Raw genomic sequence first — 23,832 nt, 5'->3', positions numbered from 1 at the left:
ATGCTCTTTCGTTCGCTTGTTGACCTGCTATCTGTAACTTCACAGCTGTTGGGCAGTTTTGACCTCAGTGCTGCTCTAGCTCTTAAAAATATTCTCAAATAAGATTCTCTAACTTACCAGCAGATGTTATCCTTGCTAAATTTCCCAAAGAGCCCCTTAAGTGTTTAGTGCTAACTTTTCGTTATCTACTATAAACAGCTTTTTACCCAGTGGCACAATTCCTAAACTTTTTTTAAGCATTCAGCTGGAACAAGCTCATTAATGCAGCTTACATCTGAACAAGCCAAAATTCAATCTTAAAATATTCCCACAAAATGTTACACAAGTTGTCATGAAACTCTTATACACTCCATCAAAGCTACCACCTGGATCATGGTTTATCCTCACATACTAAATATTCTGTAATTCTCCCTAATGCTAAAGTCACAGGCTGGAGAGTGTAGCACGTTCAAAATTGGTGTGACCGTGTGTAATCAAGTCGCTATCTTGTTGCCTCTGAAATGTTTGCTTTGAAGATAAGGACCAAGTCTGCAACCACACAATCAGCTGCAGTCTTCAAAGCAACTTTGGTGCATCAAGACAGCAATAAAGTTACAATAAGATGGAGATTGAATGGGGTCAAGTTGGTAATTTGGAGATTTGTAATAATACAGTGATTAGCTGATCTATTGGTGAAAATCTCTCAGAAAATCTGTCATTGTAAATTCTAAATCTGTCGACATCTACATACAAAGAAATCCACATCAAACAGAACTTTCACATTAACATAATTAGTTAAAAAGTTAACTACAAAATGACACAGGAGCCTAGTAACCTTGGTTTTATATAAAAATATAACCAGAATGCAACCAGTTGGCAACCAGTTTCCAAATGATTGTATTACGGTAAGTTGCGCTCATCAATGCGGGCTGACACAGGCTGATTGGAACGTGTTAGCAATCTGTCTGCATTTATAAATCTGCTAGTGTAAGTTCGACCTCAGCTTTTTGCACAGGTTGCCTCCTACCAGGCGACCTGTGAAATCACCTTACAACTAAAAGTGGTTGCCCAGAAGTTGAGGGTGTTGCACTACTTGCATTCACTCTCTGACTGCAAAAAAAAATTCTGTGTAAATATCGAGCAACCACCCATTTTTCTTAGTTACAGGGAGGTTTTGTCCTATTTTTACTCTATTGTGACTGAAGTGTAACAGCTCTGAGCTGTAGGAGGTAGACACCGGACCTGTCATTGTATAGCACTGGGACCCTTTGGGTTTTGTGGGTTGCTTGGTTGGTGGGGATCGGGTATGTCCGACTTGTTTAGGTGCATACTGTGGCTTATTGATCTGATTGGGATCTGGAGAGCTGGAGGCTGGTACAACCACTTGGTCTCTTTGTCTTATTCCTCCAGCCTTCTTTGAGCGGTTCTTGAGAAAATACAGGGTACACTGTCCTACTGGTGGAACAGCTTCATGCTTTTTAGACAAGTGGTAGGTGTCAAAGTCCACATTAATGACCAAAGGTGCTACAATGCATTGCGATTAAATGATCCAAGACATCAAGATCATTTTAATACTGTGGCTCAGTTATGCATATTCACATATTTTTTTAGTTTTATCTAATGAAGAGGATAAGAATAGCTGCACCTGAGTTGCTCCCGTTTAATGTTTTAATGACTGACACGTGCAAGAGGAACTCTAGTCTAGTCAAGGAAGTCTAGACTTGAGGTCAAGAGTGTTAAAAGTCTTTTCTGTCGGGACCATTAAGCTTTGGAACAGTGTGCCCAAGGGGATCAGGATCTAGTTTCCTAAATCCTACTTAGCACTATGCTCAGCTGGCTTCTGATTTTACCATGCATGGCAGAAAAATCAACAGCAAGCACAAAATAATTAAGGAGCACGTAATGTCTTGATTAAGATGGTTTAAACATAAAATTGTCAGGTACAATCTTTATCCCTGACAATAAATTCAGTAAAAATCCAGTATGAGCTTGATATAGTTATAAGTTTTAAAGATATACATACAACATTTTTATTTACAGCAAGTGTGTGCAGACAGCCCTTATACAGCTGCTGGTTGTGCAACATTTGAGTCCAGTGTAATGCTTCTTAAGCGTGTCAAGTATTAAAAAGGGTTTGTAATGAGGTGTTGGAAAGAAAAGGCAAGTTCTGGCACCATAATGTGTACATACTGTTGAATGAACAGCTTTCCATGAGTCAATGTAGTCCAAAATAGTCTTCATTTGTAGATTTCCGTGTGCTGACCTCATTATTTGAAACAATGGCCACTTTTAGCACTGATATGTATAGTCCGCCTTAACGTCTTCCTCTTAATATTGCCAGTACAACTAGGATTTTTACTACCTTTGCTATCAATACTAATAAACCATTTATCTGTAATCTCACCACCATGATCTGACCCAGCAGTTTAGAGCCACTACCACTCTCTCCCTCATCACTTTCCTCTTCTTACATTGCTGAGATAATCGTCTTCCTCCCCTCTGGGGGGAAAGAGTGACTGGTCTTCTCTGGGACTGGAGAAGATCAAGTTCACCTCATTATTAACCTACACACCCCCTCTGACCTTTCCAGCTCCCACCCACCAGGCAGCAACATGTGCATCTCATTGCGGCGGAGAGGAATCATTGGCCCCGTTTTTCACCCTGGCCTTCCCCGACTGGCTTATGCGGAGATCCAGAGCTGATTTATGAGCCTAAGCAGATTGGTCCCAAGTGAGTTAGATGGTTTGCGAAATGTGACGCATGACTAAGGTTTGGCACAAGTGCTTCTTGCGTGATTGTCAAACAGGCGGAGTCGGAGTGATTTAGGAGGTCTCCCTTTTTAGAGTCTGGATGTCATGATTTTTAAAAAATTGTGCAGAAAAAAAGAGGAAAAAAGTCAGCACTGTTATGTTGTAATCTTTATCTTTATCTATCGCAGTACCAGCTGTGATTTTTTAAAAATCCTACGTAAAGACACTCAGAATCTTCAGAGAAATAGCAAACTTGTGTTTACTAATATTAAACACTTGGTAGTGTTTTCTGAGTGTCTGTAAACCCTTGTGGATGCTGGAATGATGAAAACTTAATGGATGTTGATCTATCAAGTCCATAACCTTAAATATAACTAAGCCTGTATGTTTCTTTTTGAATGCATTTCTTCACTGACACATTTATTCCTCATCGGGTTTGCATGGGAGGGTTTTTATTGCATATTAATTGCTAATATCTACAAGGCAGATGGTGAATTCCTGCAAGGCCCAAGTGCTTGGTGCACTTATGTTTGCAATGATGGACTGTTTGAAATCTTATTACTTCTCTCATGTGGGGTTAATCAATCAAGCGCCCGAGTATCAGCTATTATAAAACATAAGTTCCTTTGATCCAGAATTTCGTGGCACTGTAAACAAACATGGGACACCCTTTATGTGTCTTTCCTTTTGCCTTTTTTTGTTTCCGTCCTGCAAACGATTGTGGCCTCGAAGCACGTCCACTTTTAAATTCATTTCATTTTAAATGTTATAAAACGATACGCAAAATATGTGGAATGCAGAAAGGCATCCTCAAAGTGCGACACACCTAGTGTTGGTGCGCAGCAGATGAGACGCAAAACAGAAGGACAGAGGGCCAATAGTTTCGTAAAAGGAATAAATATGCAAAAAGAACAAATATGCAAAAAGAACAAAAAGTAGAGGTACTGTAGAAAACACACACAGACACACACCCCACAAATCCTCTATTTCTCACTTACTCTCTTTCTCACTCTCTTTTTCACTCTCTTTGTCATCCAGTCTCAGTGATAGCGAGAGTGTTGGCATCCACTCGGGCTGGGAGATGTTCTAAGACCTCTTCTCACTTTGTGCCAGCTCTGCTATACCCTAGTGGGTGTGCGTTTAAGTTTCCCCATCTGCTTCTGTTCACATTATCTAGCTCCAGGGCAGGCACCTTGCCTAAAATACACACATGCACACACATGCACTCACGCAAAGACACACACATACTCTGAGTTTCATCTTTTGTGCTGATGACGCAGTTTTAGAGTTGTGTGAAGCCCACACACACGGCTTAGCAGGGGTGTTTTTTTTATCTTTACCTTCCTTTTCTTTCTCGACAGAACAGGCGAAATCAAGAGGAAGTGCTGGCCTCTGGAGAGTGGAGGCCGCTAACTTCCTCTGAGCGTTGTGATCACTGGCTGCTCATCCCTGGAGGTTAAATCAGCGGTGGAGCACAGAGGACGTAAGGGAGCAAACATCACTGGCAGCTCTACTGTGAACTAGGGGCCAAATTTGCATCAGAGTTCTTCTTTTTTTAAATGCCTCCTCAATCAGATCACATTCTTCAGCACTGGGTTATGACTTTCGAGGTACGAGCACGCAAAAATAAAAGCTCCACAAGCTTCCGACTATTAAAGAACACTGATGATGAGCTGAGAAAATAAAGGAAGCGAATAATATGTAAGGACAACGTGTAAATGCCCAAAGTGCTTTGCAATGTCATGCTGTTAATTCAAAGCCTAACACTGAGTGCATGTGACTGAGAAAGGGTTACAATGAAAAAGAAGGAAGCTGCCAGTGTTTATTTCCCTGGGACCATCTGATGTGGCTGTGGTCTCTTTTCTTTGCTATGACGGGTGCCATAAAAAGCAGATTGAGCTGTCTGCTCGAGGGATCAAAGGTCAAACTCATCCTGTCAGAAGGAGGCTGGTGGTGAGCCACAGGGAAGGGTTGGGGGTTGTGACCTGTTGATTGTCCAAGGTATGATGGACTGGGAGAGGGCAGGGGGAGGTTGCCGTATGTGGCTCCCACTGACCTATGAGGAAAATCAGTGGCGACACGAGGTGACACTGGGTGGTTGGGCAATTTTGTCACCACCTGGCGCTCTTTTTGAAACGCGAGAAAGGAAAAAGAGACGGTTGAGGAGGAGAAAGAGAGAGGAAAATATGTCCAGCAGGGGGGCTGTTCTTCTAAGGATATTTTAGTTCAAAGATTTAGGCGGACATCATTCAGAGTTACTTGAAACTACATCAGTGGAGGTTAAAAATAAAAGAACCATGAGGTACCTGGCATGATCACATGGCTATTATGTAACCAAAATTCACGATATTGCCTCAATCCATCTCTGGAAGCAGCATCTCAACAAATTAATGCACGGAGGCAGGCAGGGGAGGCGATCGGCCTCCATGCGCTGCAGACCATCAGCGATGACACCTTCCTTACAGTAAATCCACATGAAAACTAAGAGACCCTGACAGCCAAGCAGTGCCATCAAACAAACAATCCCCCCCCCCCATTTATAAACGAATGCTTTCACATGCCTCGTCTGGGAGGCAGACATCGTGCGCATGCCTGTCTTTTTGCCTCCCCTCTGCCTTATAGATTTACATTTGCTTATCTGTTTGCCTTTACTTATTCATATCTGCGTTTTGGGCACTCCTTTCTTGCCTCTTGATATTTGTCAATATAGGCTTGACCTCAGTGGGCCAAGTCTCTCCTCTGAAGTGGGAGCTGGTGATAGCCTTGAAAACAGACCTTTAAATTAAACGAGGGAGAACACAGATTGTTGTATAATTCATCTAGACCCCCTGCCGAGGATCCTCTGTGCAGTCGTGTTACTGTCTAGATTAGAATTTCCTTTTGTTGCTGCCTGTTTGTGTAATACACAATGTAGATCCTGCCAGGGCCCAGTAAATTACCTCTTTAAACATTCATTTGCCTTAACCAAGAGGAAGGGGGAGAGGGAGCGGAGGGGAGAAAGGAAAAATCCTCTTGATTTCACATACAATGAATAAGTTAATAAAAAGATTTCTTCCCTCTCCTGTGCATGCATTTTTTCCTCCCCTCCACACTTGAAATCATCCTTACCAAATCAAAAAGTAAGAGGGAAAGAGAAAGGGAGGGAGGAAGAAAGAAAGACAGAGAACTACAGTGGGACAGAGAATGTCTGCGTATGCAGAAGTACAACAACAACAAGAAAGAGGAGAGGAGTGAAGCCGATTGGAGAGGAGAGAGGAAGCAGGAGAGAGAGAGAGGGAGACAGAGAGAAAGAACCAGATGAGCTCTTGGAATGATGTGCCTCATAGTCCCCGCTTTCGTATCCCAAAATACCTGGTGCTGGAAATGTGAAAGCCAGGCGCACGACGGACGCCATTCCCCAGAGAGGCTCCGCTGGTATCATTAGCGAGGGAAACGGCGGGCTCAAGTGGCGTACAAACTTCAGCAAAACGTCAAGCGAGAGAAATGTGCACGCATTGCGCCTCTTTTTTCCCCCCTCCCCTCTTTCCCCCCTTTTTTCTCACTCTCCCTCTCTCTTTTTTCTTTCTCTGTGTTGTGTTTCAGATACGACACCACTCTTCTACCAAATTAATATTTCTCAAAATAAAAGCCAGGACAACTTTAAACTAGCGAGTGAAGAAAAAGGGAGGGAAGAAAGGAGGAGAGACAGAGAGGGAGAGAGAGAGAGGGAGAATTCGGTTCAGTTTGCACGCTTCCTGTGAAGTGGAGTCTCTGTCTTCCTGCTCCTCTCATTTTGAGGTCTGCGGTTTTGTTGTCTCCGTCTTGGAGTCAGCTCCATCTAACTGATGAGGTCGTCACAACTGCTTATGAATGCCAAATGAAGAAGCGCAGCAAGCATCCGTGCTACCAGGGGGACATTTCCATATAGTTTGTATGATAAGCAGAAATCATCCTTGACCCGGACAAAGCATTTTCAAATTGCTGGACCTGTGCTGGCATTTACTCTGGTGCGCTTCTGCTGTGTGCTTTAGTTGAAACTTAACACATACCCATTTAAAATGAAAGTGTTGTTCTGTCATGTGAAATAATACCTCATATTAACACATTCAGAACAGTGGAGTCACTTATAATTGCCTCTTAAGTGATATTGTGGTTCTTCTCTCCCAAAGCCATCGGGATGGCACGGCTACAATGCACAACTGTAATCAAACGGGACAGCGACCGCCCTTTGACGACTGGCTGCTGAGTGGGGCCAAATATGTCTTTTCTACGTGGTGCCGTCTGTCGGAGACGTAATTACAAGTTAGAGCTAAATAAACAAACAGCTGCAGCCTGACTGCCCCTTCAGGAGCTGTTTGGTGGCTGCTGCCGGAGATGCACGCCTGCTTTGCTGCAGCACAGTCACAGACGTTTTCTATATGCAGTTCACTAGACACGTACACACAGCACAACTAACCCTGCTATCATGCAAGAACTGACATGTACTCCATACCGCCTAATGGCAATTCTAGCACAGGGATAAATATATATATGTATATAATGCACGCATTCAGACGTACACAATGCATAATTTGGGATGTGACGCCCTATAGAGAGGAGAGAGAGGATTTTCCTGTCTGAGGAAAAAAGAAGGCACAAACTAACAATTAGCCTTTATTTTAATTGGAGCATTTCAAAGTAAATCAGAGGGCCCACTCAGGCCTAACCAAAAGTACAGAGTGGTGCTAAACTTGGAGGGCGCAGAGCTGTTTTCCACCTCTCCTCTTTTAGACATAAAGAGGAGGGACGTATAGATGCATACAGTCGAGAGCCAAACTGAGACCTGCTCCGGCGTCTCAGTGAAACATATTTGTGGTAAACCGCGACAAAATCAGACAACATGTGAAACATTTGCCTCCCTTCGGGGAAAATTACAGGTGGTGAACAATTTAATGTGCGTGCTGTGTACTTAAATGTGTTTGAGACCAGCGGATGACACGGCGTTAGACGGTCATTAACAGCTGACACAGTTTAAACGGGCCCAGCGTTTAAACAGCTGGAATCCGGAGCAGAAACTAAAATTGAGCATGCTTCCGACTAATGTGATGTTAAACTATGATCTGGTGTGACACGTCGGATGAAAAGAGAACACTTTGTGTATAGCAGTTTGCACAAACTGACAGCCTTGTTTGTTCAACGTTATTTTAAAAGACAACTACAAATCTGCTCCGACGTCTATCTTTGGATTGTTTTTTGGGATTTTCTCAGAGAATAACTTCATATTTTTGAATTTGGTAAGACCTGTGCCATATTTAGACATATAGAAAGTACTGATATTTTAGTGGAAAAAGAACCCGTGTGGAGCATTTTTATGCTAAAATGCTAACAGGCTTTTCACTCAAATTTGATTATTGCCAAAGCTGCTATTGTTTTTATCTGATATGTCACCTTTCAATTAAAAAATATTCCAATTAAACCACTTTTTAAACAAATAATCAGATTCACTGAAGGCCACAAACAGAAGAAACACTAAAGCGAATTTAAATTCCTGGAAATTGGAGTTGAGCAACCGATTGTCAAACCAAGCAGTAATTATAGCTAGCACTTAAGCCAATGTATGACCATCTGATCAATCAAAGATATGGGAGGAGAGCTGACAGGACCGACCATAAAAACAGTTACTGCTGCTCCTCCAGTTAATCCAGATGCTTTCCGGTGAAAGTTTTTGGAAACTGTCCTGGGGAATGGACAATGCAGATGTGAATTCTTAAAGCTGCCGGCTTCCAAAATGTGTGTTTTCTTTTATTTATTTGTTTTTTGTTACAACTACCCAGCTACTAATTGATGAACTGTCAAACTGAGAAGCTGGTATGACTATCTTAATACTGCTGGATTGTATTTCTTTTCCGAGAGACAGGCAGGTAATAAACTAAAGAGCAAGGCCAGCAAAAAAAAAAAGAAAAAAAACGTGAAATTCAAACTATGTGAGGAATCTGTTATGTGTGTCAAACTGCTGTTTAGGGACTTCATTTGGTTTCTCCGATCAGAACATGTGTTTCGTGAGATGAGGATCCTGCAGCTTTCTTAGAAAAAGGAAGAAAAAAAATATTTGCAAAGATTGTCCAACACCAAACACACATAACAAATTTAAGATGGATTAATATTTTCTGGCAGAAAAAGAGATGCACTCTTTAATTAATCTGAGTGTCCAAAAATAAAATAAAGCTAGGGGGGGAAAAAAGTGCATGGTATGAAATCAGTGAGGGCAGTAAGCAGAGTTGATAGGTCGCTGCTGTTTTTCAAACTGTGTTACACTGTCCCCTGCAGAAACATTAGCCACTGATAGTGGTTTTAGAGCAGCTAATGTGCTGATAACACATTACATTTGAAGGTTTCAGTGCTTTGAAACACTGGAGGGATGAGGTGTGGGAATCCAATCCATTAGATAAAGCCAACAGTAATAGGTATCCAGTATCAAAGGAATATAGTCTAAACTGCAGGGGCTTTGGATGCACTCATTGCTATTTATTGTTTTAAGTGGAGCTTTATGCACAGGAGGTGATATCAACACACTAACAAAACCCTTTCAACACCAGTGGGCTTTGAGTGACATCAAATGTGTCTATTAACCAACCTCTTGACAAGCCAAGGTGATTCATCTCTACTGTGCTGCCTCTGTGTGTGTGTGTGTCTTTGTGTGTGCACACGTGCACGTGCGGATGTTCTCATCCCAGATACTGATTTGAATGTAGCCTAACAACAAACCGAAATCCCAACATTAACTATTTTAACAACTCGTTAGAAGTGATTTTCAAAGTCACTTTCTTTTTTCTTTTCAAATTCTACCCTCCAAAATTTGGACTTTTCTTCTAAACCGGTGCCGGATAAAAACAAAAACAATGAAAAAAAATTTTTTAAACACAAAATCCCAAAAAGACCAAACCTAATTTCTTCCCTTCAAAAGAACGGACTCTGTGACTTGCTTAGTACAATAAATTGTTAAGACCGAATCTCTTTTGTGTATGGCTTTTGGTATATTAAAAAAATAATTAAATAAAAATTAAAACAAAAGTTAACCATCATTCGCTGACAGCTCACCAGATTCCTGAAGCCTGGTGGCTAAACCCAATGCCATTCGGAAAAAACAACAAGAGGCCCTAAAATCAAAGTCCCCCTTCAGCTCAATCACTCTGGCTGCCTCTCCCAAACACTAATAATCACTTTCCTCCCTTCCTTTTTTCTCCCGTGTGTGAAGCATCGCATTGCCTTTGATTGGGCTGTTTAAATGATTAGCACACCACCTCGGCAGAGACGGCTGGCAGTGGCACCGGGGAGAAGGGGAGCGCGAGCCCCCCGCTGAGTGTGCTGAGATGCACGGTGTAGAGATGAGGCATGGACCCCCTGTCACATCACAAGAAGATGGCGTCCAATAAAGGCTCACAATGGCCACAACTCTCCCGCAGTTTGTCTAGCTTACCTACATGTTTTCACTTAGTATTTGTTCCCTAGAGGCTTGTTTTCAATGTGTGTGTGTGTGTGTGTGTGTGTGTGTGTGTGTGTGTGTGTGTGTGTGTGTGTGTGTGTGTGTGTGAGAGATGCAAATCTGGGTGCTGTGTATGGCTTCACATCTACCACCTAAGCGTAGTGTAAAATTTAATGTCCAAAGTCACAGATGCAAAAGACCAGAGAGAAAGGAGGTATTTTTCAGCTGCAAAATAATCCCTGCTTGTACCTGATCTGACACTACACCAAAGTACAACATGAGGACAGTTTTCAAGGAGTTTATTCTACCCAGAATCCTCTGTACTGGCGAGCACAAAGAGTAACAACACCGTCATACAGCGCGCCTTTGTAGAGGAAAAATGCGTGGCCTTCATCTTTGACTACTTAACGTCTAAAAGGGGTGAATTGTGGTGACCGTTGGTATTCAGTGGCCATAGTTCCTGTGGGCAGACTGGAAAAATACAAGTGGGCAAACAATTGGAACAAGCAAAAAGATAAAAATTAAAATATGAAGCCACTGCCAACGCCAGCTATTTTTTTCTTTCCCTCCTCACTTTGAGGACACAACTTTGGTCTTGATGCCCAGAGTCTTAAATGAATAGCATGGAGAGAGACTTTGATGTGACAATCATTCCCAAGTTAATTTGTCTTCAGTCACAAGCGCTCAGGGCATCTAGTGTGCAATCAGTAGAAAGACAAAGAATCACTATAGAAAAAGATGTTTTCCAAATAATGTTCTTACTTTGATATGCTGGCTGATCAGTGCCTACCTAAAGGCGAGGATGAAAATTTAAGAAATCAAGACAATGCATCAGTCAGACACAATTATTATGCAATATGTAGCCATTCTTTAATGTCTCTCCTTTGTGTTTGTTCCTGGAAAAACACACACACACACACACACGTAATTCACACAAATACTCACGCGGATGCATCCAAAATGTTACACTATGTCTACACTATCTGAAAGGGAACAAGCTACATGTTGTCAGTGTCATCAAATTGTGCATTTAACTGTTATGTTTCTAAGCGTTAATATTCAGGCAGTTTCTTTTTAGAGAAATGTGGAAGACAAATATGGCTGAATCTAAAGACATTTAACTAGATCTCAGATGCAAATCGTGCACATAACTGCACAGAGTCAAATAAAACACCATGTGCAATGTGTTTGTTTAAAAAAAAACAAAAAAACACTTGGTAGTTAAAAAATTTATGGAAATGTGAGCTAGTTTAGATAACTTTTATCCTCACCTGCTATGAGCAAGCCAGTCTATTTCTTGTTTTCGCCTTAATGCAATGAATTGTTATTGAATATTGCAAATTCTTTAAATTATGCCTTTCATCATCTCAGTCCTCCAACACTTTTACTTGACTCTGCCTTTACTTTAGTTCATTATAGCAATTCACCAACTCGTTTTTCACAAAGAGTCCTTTTAAGAAGAATAAAGGGTTTGCCTTTTAATGCACTTGCATGTGTACAGCTGCAGCCATGTGATCATGAACCATATCTGTAACTTTAACAATAATTTTGGGCTGCTGGGGTAGTTTATTTTTTATTTTTGCAGTTGGTTTGCTCATAGGGGGAAAAGCTTCTTCTACTCCTCTGTGGTATGAGAACACGAGCAGTTTCAAAGAGCTCTGCGTTCCTTGTGCTCTTCTGCCACCCGGTGGCCACTGGGGAGAACAGAGAAAAATCTCCAAAGAGGTTTTGCCTGGAGAGGTTGATCATGTCTCATCCTGCATCAAAATCTCATGATTGCATCTTAGGAGATTCTTAGCCATCAGCCTGGAAGGCAAAAAAGAAACCTCTCTTAACTCTCTTTTCTTCACATTCTTCTGTCTTCCCTTCTCTTTATGTCTTTGTCAGTGGCATGACAGCTGATACCCCTTTAAAGACTAAGACAATTAACTTTCTTGCGGGTGCAAAATAAGCAATAAGGGGCTTGCAGTGGGGGTGGGCTGGGACTCTTAAAGACAGAAAAGGAAGCTGTCTGTTTACCCACGTCATCATTAAAGTGACGACCAACACTCGCCCAATGGGCTCATCTGCATAATTGAATAGAGTTAAGAGTTTCACCAAAGCCCATGATTTCAGGCGCGCGTGTGTGTGTGTGTGTGTGTGTGTGTGTGTGTGTGTGTGTGTGTGTGTGGGTGTGTGTGTGTGGACTCTGGAGACTCAGTTTCTTCCTCTTGGTACAAACGTCATCATTAGACCTCCTTAGCCCAGCACATAACAAAGAGTTAGCTCATTACTGACAAAAATATCTTTGCTAATGTCCCCCTCGCTTTGTCCGTTTCTCTTCTAATCTCTCTTGGCACAAGTGACTTCAAATTCATGATGATAACATGGAGGAGAGAGCGAGAGAGGGGAAAAAGAAGAGAAAAGAAATGTGCACAGAGGAACTGGAAGAGAAAAAGAAACAGCTTCAGTGACATGGCCACACTGTGTGTACAGAGATAGGCATGCCAAAATACAGAGAGAATAAAAAGAAATGAAAGAGCTTTCTTGCTGGCAATATTCCTGCCAACATCTGTCACAGGCAATGCTGGCTGTGTGAAGGTGTGTCTGTGCGCTATACAGTATGTGTCTTCCATGCGTATGGCTGTGTATTTTCTCCTTAATGCGAACGGAATACATATTCATGTCGCGCGAGAGCGTGTACATCTGTGTACGTATCCAGCAAACGTGTGTTTACGTGATTCCATCTGAATGTCTGCAGGAGTATGCATTCACATGCATGGGTACTTGTGCATGTACCTCCAAAGCCTCCCCTCCTCATTTCCTGCATATTTTTGTATACGTGTGAGAACGAGAGACTACAGTTTCTATGCGCGCGAGGCCGACCCATACATCCAAAGCTTCCTCATTTACCCCGTATTTGTAGGTGTGTGTCTGTGTGTGTGTAGGTTTTGCGCGTGGCGACGTGCATATGTGTGCGCACACTCCAGTATGCCATTAAGATGAGCTATGACAGCTGTAGCCTCTTCACCCTGCAGCCCTCCTTTCTGCTTCTTGAAATGTGCCTCCTGCTTGTCATAGAGGATCTTGGCCTCTCGCTACCACCACATATCAAACTGCTGAACAGAGGTGGAGAGAGTGCAGCAATATTTTACTCAAGTACAATCACTGCAACTTCAGGAAGTGGCCCTTTTGAATAGTGTCGCAAGGCTGACTTCAGTCAGAGCTGAATGAGATGATAGAAAAGTGCTTTTAAATGAATCACAGAGAAGTAGGCAGGAAAAAAAAAGGTTGTGTTACACTCAATATAGCTTTTCAAGGAAAATAAGAGATGAAATAACTACTTAATTTCTACCTTTGGTCTTGAGTGTATCTAACAGACGAGAGGGGCTAAGAGGGGAAGTGAGGAATGTTGATCGCACACATCGGAAAATACAGATAAAAAAAGTGCGCTATAAACGAAAGAAACGGTTCTCATGAGAAGCATTGGATTTGTTATTTAGCGGCGATGTGAAAACAACTTATCACACCTTTTCTAGCTCTGTCACAATACCTGCAGCCAAAGGAAAGAATTTTAAGGTCAGTTATGAAAGATGTCAGAACGTCTGCTAAGCCGTTACTCAGAAATGAGGTATAAATTCCACTGAGCAGGGAGACGTTAGAAAATGACAATTACAGCAAGGACGGTGGAATAACATCGTAAATTTTTAGGGCAGTAAACATCAAGACAGCTTTTTTGTGTATTCTATCAAAACTACAAGCGAGTCTGGCATGAATTACAGTATCTCTGACTCTGGATAGCCTTTAATGGGCCAATTTTTAATTTGACTGGCCAGATGTGAGCCTATCTTTTTGTCTGGACGTCCTTATTTGGCCTTATATCTGTTTGGTAGTGTTGGAGTAACAGGCACGAAGGTTATTCCTCATCAGGTCATGCATTGCATTCTCTTTTTTTCTTTCAGTACCAACCTTAATGCCTCTACCTCCCTCTGGGTGCTGTTCCTGCCCAGTTTGATCCAGAACTTTTTATCCATTTGTACCTTGCTTCTGATGTCCTGAACATCAAGAAGGACTGACATACCTTCATCTTCTAGGGTAGCCAACTCTTCCCTGTTCAAGGTGCTTTACTACATGTGAGACTAACTGACCACGTGTTTTATTAGTAGCATACTCTTTTCCTAGACCTGAGATTTAAAGTGCATCGCGTAGTTTACCAGCTGTCTGCAGTCACCAGATTCGGTGGTAATTTAAATTTAGCGTTAGCGGAAGAGTTAGCATAAGCGCTGCAATGACGTTTTATCGAACTTAACTGGCTTTTTCTGCCCCCTAGTGGTCACTTTGCTAACTTCAGAACACTTACGTCAGTCTAGCAACACCTCAGCTGTTTGCTGTGCTCCTTTCTGATGTCTGGATAATCCGTGGGGATGATTGACATGACATACTCTGATGGGCAAGGTTAAGTGGCAAACCGTCATACCTACTTACATTTGTGCTGGAATTACTCTGTGACAGCATAAACTACTTATGGTAGGACATTTAGCCAAAGTAGGACGTTTTGTCAGAACACTGGACTAGTGAATTTACCGGTTTGGGCTTAAATTGTAAGAAATAACTGTAAAATTACAGAAAAAGTTATCCTGTAATTATAAAACACAAATACTTTGTTAATTCACAGAAAAATCTTTTTTATTTTTACTGCAGTCATACATTTCTATAGTTTATAATTTTTAAAAAAAGAGATTTTTCTGTAATTGTTTAACTGTTACTTAATTACGTTGTTGTAGTATGAATGGCAATGGGAAAGGTATTTATAAGAAGAAAAGAACAGTAAAAAGTCCAAAATTTATGCACTCACTTTTTCCAAAGCCATCAAGTTGAATTAGTCTTTGCCTGGCCGATTCAAGCCCCCTGGGCCTTATGTTTGACGCCCCTGCCTTAAACAGTGAAGAGAGATGAATGAAGAGCTGCACACCTCTCAGGTTTCAGTCACAAATACTTCAACCAAATCCAAGTTTTCTCTGTATCTATACACTTAGTCTCAGGATCACAGTTTTCAAACAAAGTTATCCTTCTTTTCTCTTCTACCTTGTTAGCTAGCGCACATGAACTGTAACGTGAAGTAAACACATTGTGTATTTTAGCTAACATATTAACGGACTTTTCACAGTAAATGGTAATTTTTTTAAGTACTGTACCGCTTTCAGTAGCTAAATTAAATGCAAACAATGGCAGAATAACTGTCATACAATATAGTGAGACAATACCAAAAGCTAGCTTCCACAGCGAGTTTCTCTGAAAGTGCTCGGCAAAAAATGTCAAAAATTCACCACCTTCTCGCATAAATGAGTGAACATAAAGGAGTAACAATTAACCACAACATGTTGCTAAACTTATCGTGCTTTTTGTGCGGTAATTACCTTCATCGGGGAAAACCAGAGAGGAGATGAGTGAAGAGATTACCACTGAGCTGAGATTCCTCATACTGGAGCCCTAAGGCATTACCAATGGGTCAAAGCACAATCAAACCCTGTATTAGCCATTTCTACTCTTTGAATTCTGGGTGCACACTTCTACAGCAGCACAGTCAAAGTAACTGTCAAGGTAACAGTAAAATTATGTTATGACATAAAAGGAACAAAATATATATATATATATATATATATATATATATATATACCACACATAAGTGAATAACAGAGAGGGGTTTTCAAACGCACGGTGCTTGACATGGATGATGCTGAAACTTTGTTTTTAACGCTTCGCTTCACTTCAGCTCATCTTCATCTAGCACACAGACCAGGTGTACCGCATTTTTGTACACTGCATCCATCAGTAGATGCTCTCTGCAGGTAGATGCAGGCACTACCACCACTAAACAACAATTTCTCCCGTTCATTGCTGAATTTCTCCTTGATTCATCTGAAAAATTTAACATAACTATAATTTGGAGCTGTTGAAGACAAGGTAATGATAACGTACATACTACCTCGGTTCAGCCATTTAAAAATGAAAACAAACAAACAAAAAACTAAACAAAATTCCAAAACAGCTGAGTTGCTCTTTTTTCATTATTATTAAAATAGCATATTTATAGGTAGAGGCCTGATCTACCTTCCATTTCAGTTGGTGGCACTACAATGTTGTTTCCAAACTGTCATTAAATTCAAGAATAAGAAGAAAACGGGTTAAAGTTTACGCAGACTTTATATGACCCTATACTCTTTGAATCGGTGAATGAGTAGGAGTTCCATTTACCACATGGTTCACTCGTTATAATGTCAGTATTTACTGTCAGGTTGAGTTCACTTACTCTAAAAGTAAGTAACTGTAACTGGAAAACACCGTGCCTAAAATGTTACACACCGAGAAGCACATATCCAAGAAAGCCCTGGACATGTATTCACTGGAAAATAATAGGTGCAGTTCTAGCAATCAGTGGTAATAATGTTTTGATGATACCTGAGCACGTTAAGTTCATTTAAGCACTCTGTAATTTAACATCATTATTCTTTATAAACCTCATAAATTTCAGCAGATTATAAAATTAATGTAACTACTGTTATTTCATTTATTGCAAACCCTTCTGCTGTTACAAATAGTAATCCCATATGTGAAGATTGAGCTTGAACTCCAATCGATCATCATCGTTCACAAAGAGTCAATCAACACAGTGTTAAAATGAACATTTGATCCTGGTCACCAGGTCAGGTTTTAAAAATCCACACTCGAGCCTTTCCATCTATAAAAGCAGCCTCCTTCAACCCCAACCTGATCTTCTACACCCGGGTCGCCCATCGCAGAGCTCTTCAGCTCCAGCCGAGGTCTCTCTCCTCTCAGCCATCTCTAGTAGACAGCTGAGCTTCAGCTCCTCCTCTAAATGTCCATCTAAAAAGAGCAGACCTGGTGATCGTCTGGTGTCCTCTCGCCACACATCTCCCCTGTTCGAGAAAGCCTCAGTGCTTCCGCTGGGCTGATTGGCCGGCTCAGTGCAAGGACCAGATAGGATCTTTCTATTTGCCCAGCGGCAGGGCTGCCTCTCTATCAGCGCTACCTCTGGAGGGGGTTTATCTGGCCTGCTGATAACAATGTTTTCCCCTGCCTTGTTCCCCTCCCTGATGGTTTGTTACACTAGTAAATGGGAGTCAAGGCTGGGGCTGAGCTGCAGCAGCAGTCTGCAGTCCTACGCTACTCCTTGTAAACAAGATTGGCTCAGTTTGCTTTTACCGCTCAGTCATGTGTGTGTTTGTGTGTGTGTTTAAGAGAGAGAGAGAGGGAGATGGAGTGAAAAAGAGATTAAAAGAGAAACTGTGAAGAAAAAAAATCTTTTACACAATAAACACTTCTTTAACACCAACACAAATTAGCCTGGATTACAAATTTGTGAACAGACTTATAATTCATTCAGCATTATTTTTACACTCCTGCGCGGCGCAGTCTAAGTTCTGTTTTTGCTGCGCTGCTGCCAGTACATCTGTCGCTGGAGAGTCGCCAGCTTTACAAATCTGTGCAGAACAATATGCACCGGAGTTCACGGAAGCGGCACTAAATAGCGTCTGTGTCAGATGAAACCTTGGCCGGTGCAGGATATAGTACTTAGCAGAAGTGCACCAGAGTATAAGTTGTAGATCACTTTCCGAGCTTGGCTGGAGCAAAACCTTCAACATGCTTTTTCATTCATGGCGTGGTGGGAAAAGCCTCGTGTTCTCTGCATGGCCGAAACATCTGTAAGCTGTTGCAGAAACAGAGCCCAGAGGAAAACATTTACCTAACAGAATACTAATTCTTTCAGGCCCTCGTGTCAACACTTCGTAAATAAACTTGCACATATGGTATTGTTTTCTTAAGGTTGGTCTGGGAGAACCATTCTGGCTGTTGTAATCTGCCACATCTACCCATGAGGTTTTCTGAATGTTGCTGCAAAGGTTCTTTTTTTACTATAAACTGTCTCTCATACTGTGAACACCTGTCTGCTGCTCACAGTTCCTTCATGGATTGTTCTTGCTAAGACTGATTTAGAGTAAATCATAATCCTGTCTCTAGATGTGAAAATACTGAGGGCAGTGCCCATATAAGATGATGAAATGCTTATAAGTTTAATTAATTAATCAAAAAAAATCTACCTGCCACAACTTTTCCTTTTTTTCTTAAAATAAATGTTTAGCTACGCCACTGTTTTCTGTCCAGATGTGTATTATTTATATGTAAGAAAAGCTTTTGGTGTTAAAAAAAACAAAAGCAAAATCTTTCAAACATGGGGTGCCAAAGAAGTCTTCACAGACTGCAAGAATGGCATCCAGCTAATGGCCTACCATCACCATCTCTGTTGTAGCACAGTTAAAACTCTGCTTTTATGTTCCCACAATGAGTATGTGCATTCCTCTTTGGGATGACTGTCCTAGATTTAAAGGCTTGTCAGACACCACTAGCCCTTTTATTTTTCCATAAACTTTTTTTAATCTTTTGCATTTTACACTGGGGGATTGTTTCTGCTGGGATACTGTTGCAACGGATTATACGAAAAATGTCCACAACTGGGAGTTAAAATAGAAGCCTCCTTCATCTTTGCCTTGCAGCATCTTTTGTTGTGATGCCTGTGTGCTGCAGCACTGGAGTGCAAAAGTATTAAAATACACACGAATTACAGAGCTGCAGGTTTAATGTCAGGCACTGCAATGCGAGTAATCGCTTTACTGAAGGCATCACCGTGCAGCTGATAGTGCTAACAGTTAACAGCCTTTCGGTAAATGTCATAATTAGTTGTGAATCTGCAGCTAATCAGCGCTCCTTGGGAGCCAACTAGGTCACTGTTTGTCTGAGATGGAAAATGGAGATATTCAGCGCTGACAAGTAATTCTGTGATTGTGTCAGCAGCTAAGATACATAATTCAGTGCATTTAAACTGGACCTGTCTGGTGAAGTGAGTAGCGCCTGTGTTGTTGCTTCAGTACATCTGTCTCCTCGTCACTTCGGGAGTCTGACATCTCTCTCAGCGCCGTGGCACAATGGAGGAAAGTGCACTTCCGTGGCGCAGGTAAAAACCCGCCAAGGGATAGAAGGCCCCCTCATGAATAAATGATTGTGACACGCAGCAATAATTTGCATCCGTGTAAAAGTGACGCATCAGCGCTTTTGTCTGCCAAGAAGTCTAGAGGTGTGTTTTTTATTTTATTATTTAATGGAAAATGGCTTTCATTAACAGTGGCAAAGCAAAAGGTGTTGACAGCGATGCACCGACTTGTCAAGCCGATCACAGCCTGTTTTTCAAGCCGATCACAGCCTCTGCCTTTTTTTCTCTAATTAGGCATATGCTGGAGGCATCATAACAAACACTGAAACAGGTTTGTCCTTGCCTAATCCGGGGAACTAATTTTTAAGGTTATTATGCAAATCGATACTGTTTACAAACATGAAAGCCGGCGTCCTATTTTTGATCTGCCACATCGGTTTTCGATGGCTTAAAGCCCGCCTCAGCAGGTGTCATGTCAATAACAACCAGCAATCGATCAGCGGCCGTCTGAGGGGGATTGGGACAGCAGGGCCTTGAGGTGTGGAGGGGGATTTTCATCAGCTAAAGGCTCAGACACAGCCACAACATTACATTGTTTCTTCGTGGACACGCAGCCGACACTGTGGCTATTGTTATGTTAAAACAGCACAGATGTTTATGGTTTTGTGGGACTTCTCATTTCACTGTGGTGACTTAGGTCTAAGAAGGAATAACATCATTTTAGGGTCACACAATTACGACTCTATGATCAATACTAGCCCCATGGCCTCGCATAGTGCTTACACGGACAATAAGATCTAGTTCAAGGTCTCAGGAAGATTAAAACATTCATTTGTTTGCTTATAAAATAAAGATAAAATTACATAAAACAACATAAAACAATGCAAAACTGTTGTTTTGGTGTGATATGACTTCAAATGATAAATATTCAAGCTAGCCTTGGTACTTTTGGCAGCTCTTCTGTGGAGTTATCAATATCACTGGCCCCTGTTTCTTAGTGAAATCTGACATTGACTCTGTGATCCTGACGTCAGAGTTCAGCGAGGACTATACCCTCAGGTTCAGGACATCTACAGGTAGTTATTGCTTCACAAAATATGCATCTGTTTAGAAAAAACTGGTCGCGGAAGATGGCCTGAGGTTTCTTCCTGTTAAAAGGGGATTTTTCCTTCCCACTGTCACCCAACTCCTTGCTCATAGGGGATCATATGATTGTTGGACTTTTCTTTGTATATATTATTGTAGGGTCTACCTTACACGATAAAACACCTTGAGGCAACTATTGTTGTGATTTAGTGCTGTATAAATAAAATTGATTTGAATTGAAAACTAGGCTAAATTTGAAATATACATACAGCAACAAAAATGCTCCGCCATATAGAAGAATGGTTTGTCCCATCAAGCAAATATTAAATATTTTTAAAATTCCCAGACAGAATAGTCTTAATAAGGTTGAAAGGAAATTTAATACAAGTGGCCTATATTATAGTCCCCATTTGGTTTACCTAAAATCCTCTGTTCTTATTTGTATTTATGTTTACAAAAGATAGAGAAAAGATATTTAAAGTCTGACTTAAAGGCTTTAAATAGTCCAAAATAGGAGACGGCACTTCTGAGATTATGGTCCATATGGTAATTGTTGAACCAGCACGAGACCTGGCTGTATGCCAGTGCTGTTTGCATTATTCTTTGCCCTTTGATGTATACCACCTTAGCCATGTAATGCACTCGGAAAAGGTTTGAGGCAGGCATGGGAGTCAATCTACACTCAATTTACAACAAAACAAAAGCGCAAGTTGGGTTTGCAGCTGGTCTTTTTCTGAATTCTTGGACTTTACTTCGACCTGTTGTCAATTGTCACACGTGACGACTAAACATCTTCCTCGGCTTTTTCGGTTCTGCGAAAAGAGCAGAGCTCCTTTTGATCTGTGGTGCACCACAATGTGCACCTGCCCGTCACATGAAGGGATCAACAATGTACATCCATGATCAACACACACTGCAAGCTGTGTTGGCCAACGCTCAGCCTCCACTTTCCCTGGATCATACGTACCAGCCTTTAGCCTTCAGAACTTCAAAGCTCTAAAGGCTAAAGAGAGATGTATTGTGTATACTTCCTGCCTCCGACATGTTTGCCCTCCTTTCCCTTCAATGGTAAATACATGTTGATAACTTTTTTTATTCAGCCTGGAAACAAAAGGTCCAAAATGGGTCATGTTTAATTGTTAGTTTATCCTTTATTTTAAATAATATATATTACTTTACTTGAATATGTTATTAAAAATTTGGCCTGAATCCTAATGTAAGTGTTTTATGAGTTGCAATATTGCTGCAGTAATCATGTCTTTTTACCTCTCTGCCATGAAATTACATTTTTAGTTGTAAAAACTACAGATCAGTTCCCAGGTTTTAGCCTTTTCCTTAACTTCGATGTCAGACATTTCCTCATAATTTCAGTAGAGCTTTTCATTAAATCAATCAAAACTCTGCTTTTCTGAATTCTTAAACTGCAAGTTTTCAGACTGAAACAAGAGCACTTCTTCTTCTTCCTTTTTTTACCCCTGCCTTTCCTCTACATGCTCGGTCAAGTTCACATCTTTGGTTTTCCTCCTGTGATTTCAGTCCAGCCATTCATTTATCAAGTAATTTATTCATACATTTTTTTTGAAGCATCGCTCAATAGCATCTGACCCTGGTGCCCCATCATCCAACTCTCCCTTCCGAGACAGAGCACAAGTGTTCCCTCAAGAGTGAGGGAATGCGGGTCAGAGGCGGCGTTTACTTGGGGTGGAAGGAGAGGGGGGGTGTGCACAATTTTCACATTGCGCCAGCGTTAAGCAGGTAATCATAATGTGATAGTGCTCTAGCTGCTGGGGTCATGTATGCTTATGAATGTTAAGGAGGACTGTTTTAAAGGCCTTCAAAATTACCCCTGATATCAAACACTGACCTTTTGTTGAGACTCCAACACACTATGATGATTAGAATTACAATGTGTGCAGTTTTTTGTTGTTGTTGCCAAATCAGGGAACGCTAACCCCCCTTCAAACTTCCTTGTATTTATGTAAAAAACTGTACATAGAAACAGATATTGACATATAGCTAGGTAGACACCTAGATAGCTAGAGGGATATGGATTTTAAACAATGTAACAAAAGTTGTAATAGTAGTTGGAAAGATATGCCCCATTAAACATCGACACATATTCACTGTCAACATGGGCGTTTACCAGAAGTAACTAAATGATCTCTCATTTGACACGGAGTGTCGGCACCGTCGCGAGGTTACCAATTAAGCTCCATGTGTCTTGAAAGTTTTACTCAACAGATCAAAACTCATGCTGCTATGTTGCACTTTAAATTAAAATACAAAGAGATTTATAGATCTATTTATAATATTCCGCATCACCTTGTTTTCTTTTTCTTTTTTTTCCCTTCACAGTAATCCCGCCTTCAAGTGCTATGAAACTGGGGCTTGGAAGTTAGAATACACAAGACTTTGTCACCAATGAAAACTTTCAGTTAACTCGACGAAGCACACTTCCAAAGGAGTTCAGCTCTTATCAGAGAGCAGGATAATTGTTGAAACAGGTGTAGCTGTCGAAGTGTCAGCGTGCCGCTGTCTGTGTTCTGGTCCCTGAACCAACCTCTGCCTATGACTCCATCTCATAAGTCTTTCAGACAACCTTGGTGTGATTTCTTGACAAAAGCGCACTCGCTCTCAAGGTGCACTCGAGAGCGATATAAAAAGGGACAAAGACAGAGCCTGAGAGAAGATAGGAGAAGAAATGGATTTCTTCTCTAATTATGCAAGAAAAAGAGACTTTGTGAAGATAAAGTTGGGTGACACAAGGGCATATTGAGGGACACACTCACTTTAGGAAGATTTTTCAAAGTGGGAGGCACAAATGGATGTTTGTGCTATAAGCTATTGCTGCTAATTGGTACAAACTTAATGAATGCAGGGTGCTGTGTGGAGACAGATGCTTTGTGCAATGTGGCAGATTTCAGTGGCTGCGCGTCTCTCTCCATCGCTGGAACATCAAGAAGAGGAGAACATTTGGCAGGTCACGAAATTATGCGAGGAAAAGGGGAAGCCCGGGAAAAAAAAAATGTAAACAGTTGTTTATTTTTTCGTTAATTTATGGGTGACTGTGTGTATGTGTACATTTGTGTGCGTGCGCGCGTGTGCGCTGAGCGTGAGAGTTAGCAGTTCTCAAGCGCTCGTCTATTTGTTTGAGCCCATCGCTTTTGTTTTGGCTTTCTTGCCTTGCCAGCTCTGTGGCTCTCAATTAGCGTGCAAGCCTCAGGGACCTAATTAACCAGTTCAATTAATAAATAATTTTCTTAAAAATCCCATACAAGCCATTCTGACATTTGTCAGCCACTCAGGAGCTGCTGTGTGTGTGTCTGTGAGAGAGAAAGAGAGAGGAAAGGAGGGGGAAAAGGACAGAATGATTAGCTTGTTTGCAAGCTCTGCTTATCCCCCAGGTGGCTTGATGCAGGGGACAGTGTGTGTGTGTGTGTGTTTGCATATGTGTGTGTGGCTGGATGGAGAGGGGCTTACGCACAGCGCTGGACCCCATAGCAGAGGAGGGCCCCCGTGACCTTTTATCGAGTGTCCAATCAATAATGTGCGAGCGTCCATCTCTTTGAGTTGCAGCCTGAGCCTGGGCT

At 41.4% G+C, this 23,832-nt stretch overlaps 1 protein-coding gene across 1 annotated transcript in view; it reads right to left on the bottom strand.

Annotated features, from left to right (window-relative positions):
- The window catches only part of LOC147323449 (uncharacterized), a 130,525-nt gene extending 114,833 nt beyond the window's left edge, over positions 1-15,692 (bottom strand). The window contains exons 1-2 of the mRNA XM_086303781.1: positions 15,567-15,692; positions 15,005-15,083 (exon numbers count right to left, since the gene is read on the bottom strand). The gene's annotated coding sequence lies outside the window, so the exon portion shown is untranslated. The remainder of the gene's footprint in view (positions 1-15,004; positions 15,084-15,566) is intronic.
- Between the last annotated feature and the right edge of the window lie 8,140 nt (positions 15,693-23,832).

The sequence above is a fragment of the Aulonocara sp. 'chitande type north' Nkhata Bay genome, linkage group LG8 (genome assembly GCF_057382095.1).
Source record: "Aulonocara sp. 'chitande type north' Nkhata Bay isolate Kocher_YH1m ecotype deep benthic linkage group LG8, A_spYH_male_GT1.1, whole genome shotgun sequence".
NCBI classification, from domain to species: Eukaryota; Metazoa; Chordata; class Actinopteri; order Cichliformes; family Cichlidae; genus Aulonocara; species Aulonocara sp. 'chitande type north' Nkhata Bay.
This window is presented reverse-complemented; position numbering and strand designations above follow the sequence as displayed.